The sequence below is a fragment of the Podarcis raffonei genome, chromosome 1, assembly GCF_027172205.1.
Source record: "Podarcis raffonei isolate rPodRaf1 chromosome 1, rPodRaf1.pri, whole genome shotgun sequence".
In the NCBI taxonomy this organism is placed as follows: Eukaryota; Metazoa; Chordata; class Lepidosauria; order Squamata; family Lacertidae; genus Podarcis; species Podarcis raffonei.
The window spans coordinates 133,902,823-133,908,998 of NC_070602.1; the positions used below are offsets into that span (position 1 = coordinate 133,902,823).

Below are 6,176 nucleotides of genomic sequence, written 5' to 3' on the forward strand. Positions count from 1 at the left end.
CAACACCCCTCCCTCTTTGCAGAAGGGGCCACCTCCATTTCTAGCCTTTGAAGCAGTGGCAAAAGTCACCTTCTAAGGAAAGCTGTTCAGCTTTTAAACCTTAAATGCTGATACTTCTGTATTAACCCGAACAATATTAGATATGGCAGTAGATCCCTAGCGCTGTGTGTGTGTGTGTGTGTTTATTTGTGTCAAGGGAGCCAGTCCTCTTTCAGTGTCAGCACTTCAGTTCTATATGGGAAAAACTTCATTCTGGTAATAAGATTTTTTTTGGGGGGGGTGGGATATTGCATTTGGATCTGCTTTACAAAGAGGTTGGTGAGTTTCTCCTGAACTCTCATTTACCCGACTGCTCAGTTTGTGAAAGGGCAGCCTCAGGAGAATCCAAACCTCTTTGGCCTCCTTACAAGGGTGGCATTCATACCACACATTTAAAGCAGATGACTTTCCCCAACAACCCTGGGAACTGTAGCTTACACCCCCAAAAGCCACCATTTTCAGCACCCTTAGCAAACTTCAGTTATCTTGGTTCATTGGAGGCAGACATGTGCTTTTAAAGTGTGGTGTGGATATAACCACCTAGGTTTGTGGGGAAGCAAATCCACCGCCCACCCATTTAGCTAGGGCTTTGGCACTGATCCTGCCCATGCTACCACCCTAACCCAGAAAAAAGCCTTTTTCTAAGTGCTGGTTTCCATGTGCACAACTATAAATGGATAGCTGCGGGATTGTGTGTGACCTGGGCCTGTGAAGGATATCCATGACTGCTTAAATGCTACTGGTAAAGTTTTCCACATCACTTCCCAAACCATTCCCCCCCCCCCCATGGTTTTGGCTTTCCAATTTCAGTGGGGAAGTTAAGTATGTGCTTAACTCACTCTCTGTTCAAAAGCAACAGGATGTCAGGCTACAATCCTATATATATATATTGCACCGTGGAGTAACTGTCTGAACTCATTGAGCTTTTATGTCTTGAGTAGACGTAACATGGTTTAAAGAACTTAAGCGGGGCTGGCCCACACCTCTCAAAATAAAACAGCATCTTTTCCGTCCAGTTGCCAATCCATTTCTTTTACTAAGGTAGGCATGTAGGCCTTATCCATTGGCTGCCATCAAAAGCAACTCTTTCCAGGATCACTTGTTCCAGCCTCTGTTTCTTCAAGCGCACCTGCCCAGCAGTGGCTGCAATTGGAACATTTTTCCAGTGCCTTCCTTTATTGGATGGGGAAAAGTGTGAACAGGATCGGACTCTTACATTAGCCTAGCGGCACAGGAAACTGCTATGCTGGTGGAGCTCCCTCCTCCCTGCCTGTTGCCGAGATAATGTGGGGAGGAGGGTTGCAAGACGATGCCAGAGCTTCCTTCTCCCTCGGATGCTCAGCTCCCACACCTGCTGCTACTGCTGGGCGTTAGCCGGAGGGAGTGTGCAACCTGGGAAAGGACACATCCAGTTCCTGGACCGGATGGCTGTGTTACTCGGTGGTGTCAAATGTTAAGCATACACATGGATGCAGCAGGCAGAGGCAAGAGAGGAGGGGCTGGTGGAAACTTGGCCAGAGAGGCTATGGCCTGGACAGGAACTAGCAACGCTCCCCTTTTCCTCTGGAGCCCATGGAAGGCAGAGGGAAACTGCAGGGGCAGAACTTCTTGAAGGAATTTGGCTGTACTTCTACAGGCGGTCGGTTTTTAAGTATTTGACAGAGTAGCTCCAGCTTGCAGACGTCATCCATTGAGTTAAAGAGTTGCTCTTGTTTTTAAAAATTAACACTATCCAAATTATTACAGGGTTCACTTAACTCGGCTTCTCTTGTCAGAGAACTGACAAGGATCTGGCATCTTAAAATAGCCAGGATGCGGATTGACGTAGACCATAACTTCCTCTGGAGGTGAGGGGAAGAGGAGGGGCTTTTTCCCCTTGAAAAGTTTAGTAACTCTTTTTTTAAAAGGGTTTGCATTCTATCCTTCCTCAAAGTCCATTAACTTAGAGCAAATAGCATTTTACTCTCAAAGCAACCCTGTGAAGTCGGTTGAGTGACTTGCCCACAGCCTCCTGGTGAGCCTCATTGTAGTGGATGCAGTGAGAAGAGAGCAGCAATCAGGATCTAACCACTGCCCCTCTGGCTGTTTCTGCGGCATATGCACCTTCCTTCCTTCCAGTTGTGCTGTCTGTCAGTCTTATTTAGCACAGAGTTGGCTGGGTATCATGGAGTTAAGTGGGAGACCCTACCTTGAAGGCAGTGGTTGAATGACCTCCTTCCAGAATCTATGGACCTGCCACTCCTAGTGTACTGCAGGAGGAAAAGGCTAGAGGGATGCTTGGCCCAAACTTCTGATTTTGAATTGGAAGCTGCCAATTGGCCACAATGGTGATGCAGAGGTGTCACTCTACTGCTATACCTCTGTGCTTGGCATTGGTCATTTTGGATGGCAGCCTCACTCAATTTAATGCCATTGTCCATCCTTGGTATGCTTTTCTACGCTGCATTCTTCCTTTCCAAAGGACTTTGGTGGAAAATGCTCCAGCACAGTATCATTCCTTCAAAACAACCACGTTCATAGTCATTATTACTGAGCAATTTTTCTTCCAGTTTTCTATATGAGGAAATTATTAAAGTTGTGCCGCAGTGAGGTTTGTCGTCCCCGCCCCCCCCGCCCAGCTGCTTTAGGGAGCTTAAATGCTGTTAACAGTGCAGACCAGTTGAAATGACATGTTCACCTTGACAGCATTAAACATTTAGCTCACAATCTAACATGGCATTAGGGCACACTTAAATCCATTGAAATTAATGGCCTTAAGTGGAAACTGTTGGGATTACTTTCTTCAATTTGTAGAATAAATATTTTTGTTAACCTGAGTTGCCTCCCCCCACAAAGGAGAAGTATATCATGTAATATTTCTTGCTAATGGCACAATGGAAAAGATGTTCTTTGAAATATTAGCTTAAACTGCCGTTAGCTCCTTTACCTTCATCAGAGACACCAAGCCAACTGAGCAATGCATATGAGCAAAATTATTGCTCGTTTCGTCTCCCCTGCCCCAAACTGGTTTCACTACCTAGCCAAGCTATGACTGAAGTAGAAAATACTGAATTTCATTTACATTTGTCATATGCTAACAAGATTCATGATTTCTCCCTCCCACTACAATCTGTGCAGTAAGCAGGTTTCAATTGCCAATACTTATTTTAGCATTGTCCCCAGGATTTGGTCCTCACTGCAGCTTCCTCTATGCCAAACTCAAAAATGAAAAGGGCATTCTTCCAGACTTTGCTGTGCATGTTTCCATTCATTACCTGCAGTTTCCTGGACCACTGTACTGATTTACTAAGTAGATCGGCAGTGGCTACGTAAACTGTCTTGCAGGGAGAAAGAGACCAGCTGTATATTTTTTACTTTCCTCACCAAACCATGCAAACATACAAGATACTTCTCTGTAGCAGATGCTCATCATTTTTGTATGTATGGGTGACTGCTTTGAAAATCCTGATCTTATTTCCACCCAATGCTGTACCTAGTGGAATGGCGATACAGTACAGGGAAAATAAATCTGCTCATTGCAACTTTGCTAGAAGGTACAGGCACCTTCTGGTTAAAGTCTGAAATAGCTCACCTTGCACAATTTGTGAAACACCCAGCCAAAACATGGCCTTGACAATCAGCCTGTTTCTCATTGCAGGCAGGCAGCTAAAGTAGGTTTATCAAAAGTCCTGGTAGGCTGCAATCAATAGCTGGGGAAGGGAGCTGGATGGAACATGGGCTGTTGAGAGGCCCAATTTTAACTTAAGTGGTTTCTAAAGTCACCCTACCTTACTGGTTTAATACGTTTGTAGTCTAATGCAATAACTTGATGAATCAAAAAGTTGTGCTTGCAGTAGTTTAGGAACATGACTGCTTATGGTAAGGAAACTAAAACGGTTGCCAGATGATAAAAGGAAGAGATTGAAAAGTAAGAAGCAGGGCATAATATATTGCATAACATTGCCTTTTGGAATGCAGCAAACATCAGTGTACAAGTTGTCATTCGTTTTGACCCTTACAGGGTTCTTTTTCATTGAGACATTGTGTACATCGGCATGTTCCAAGACAGAATTGCACCGTGTAGTTATAGTATGTAAATATTTGTATTAAAAGAATTAAGTTTGTATATATTCTGAATCTCTAGTGAACTTTTGATACGGGTTGGAAGCAGGTTGTAAATTCTCACTGACAAAGAGGCAGCTTTGGATACAGATAAACAGGATGGAAGTCCGGGGCATTAAATGGCTGTACTTGATACTGGATTCATGCTTGGGTCATGCTGCTTTTTTTCAGTTGTGCCTTGTGGAGGGATGAAGCTTTTACATACTACTTGCAATATGATTATGAAAATACCATGCCAAATGATGTTAAAAAAAAATGAAAGGAAAAGACATCGTTGATTCTGTAAAAAGCTTTAAGAGGAAATAAACTAACTTCAAACTGCCACCTAAATAAATGCCTAAACATGATGATTGCAAGCATGGTTAGGGAATAATTCTATATGAAAAGTGAACAGGCTCTCTCTCATTCTGTGTGTATGTGTGTCTGTAGTACACAACCTAACCTTTTACAGGCCACTAGCTGTTGTACTCTGATATACAGGGCTGTTTTAAAGAAAATGCTGATGATGGGCTTGGTTTTTCAAAAGCTCTGTACCAAACTTCCAGCTTTTGCATAGAAATTACACAGGGACAGATAGTGTAACAGAAACCCAAGCCACAGCAACTCGATAAGTGGCTTTCGAAAAGTTCTCCATCCTGTTCATTCCAGGGCCAACACCTTAAGGATCTTTTTTAAGTATAGCAAACTGCAGCATACATTTTATGCAAATAAAAAAAGAATCCCAAGAAAACAGAGTTGCAAGAAAACAAAGACGAACCATAGCTTTATTTTCCAGTTTGTGATTATGGTGAACTGAAAAAACAAAACAAAAATTACAGGAATGTATTCTCTGTCTGGGAAAAGAACCATTATATAAAACCATCAAGAAAGTTCTGCTAAGCGGTAACAGGCTTTTGGCTTGGAAGTGGAGAAAAGCCTAGAACCTTTTCCACAGAACATGGATGGAGTTCCTTCCTCAGTGCATCATTTCTAGGAGGTTAATGCTTGCAGTGCCAAAGAGTTAACCCAAAAAAGTTTTAAGCCAAACACAGCTTACCGTATTTTTCGCTCTATAACACGCACCTGACCATAACACGCACGTAGTTTTTAGAGGAGGAAAATCCGTAGGCATGCCACCCGTAGGCATTTCCTCCATAACACGCACAGACATTTCCCCTTACTTTTTAGGAGGAAAAAAGTGAGTGTTATGGTGCAAAAAATACGGTAATTAACAAATGACCACTTTATAAATAGATACTTAAAAAAAAAGCTCCTGCTAGCTAAAACTGATCCAAGATACCCCCTCGTTTATATGATTTTCTCAAATCAAGACTTCAGCAGCAGTTTTGAGTCTGAAACTGCTATATATACATGAGCAGAGGAAAAGTTACCGAGACAGTGGAGAGACTGAATACCAGAGCCCCCAGTAGCTGAGTGATGGACTGCCACTGAGCCCACAGTCCTTTAATTTGTCATCACACAATGACTGGTTTATGCAACCAACTAGGCTTGCATATTGAATTCACGTACTGTAGCAGGCAGTCTTTACTGAACAGGAGCACAACTAAAAATGGCCCATGCTAGACAAACCACTCCAAATGCAGTGTGAAAATTAACAAGGCACTCCCGAGTTCTTTTAAGAGACAACCATGATTATATTTCTGAAACATAGTGTGTGACTAACCTCTATTCTAGGTGGATGCAAGGCAGTCTCTGCTACTGCGTACAAGTACTGCTACTGTCACCATATATATGTATTCAAATGGTTTCGAATATACCATTGTATTCAGGCTTGTAAAGATGATTACACCTGCATATTGCAGATGGGGCTTAAAGGTTTTGAGTTGCCAGGAGCCACTTAGTACATTCACAGTGGGATTCAAACAGGAACTTGTGGAATCATGGTTCAGTAACTTCCAGGTCTGTCATTTTCTTTAAGAATAAAAAGTATTCTCTCTGAAATTCTAAAGGAGCAACTCCCCAAATTGTTTTGTACCCTGCTTTTTAGAAGGTTGTAAGCATCCTTTACATCTTTACCAAGAGGCCAGTGGCAGTAG

General features: G+C 42.7%; 1 long non-coding RNA gene across 1 annotated transcript; it reads right to left on the minus strand.

The window, feature by feature from the left end:
* Positions 1 to 4,875: 4,875 nt before the first annotated feature.
* Positions 4,876 to 5,920, minus strand: LOC128400697 (uncharacterized). Its single transcript, XR_008327360.1, has 2 exons — positions 5,343 to 5,920; positions 4,876 to 5,171 (listed from the first exon to the last, which is right to left on the minus strand). It is a non-coding gene; the product is annotated as an uncharacterized LOC128400697 (long non-coding RNA).
* Between the last annotated feature and the right edge of the window lie 256 nt (positions 5,921 to 6,176).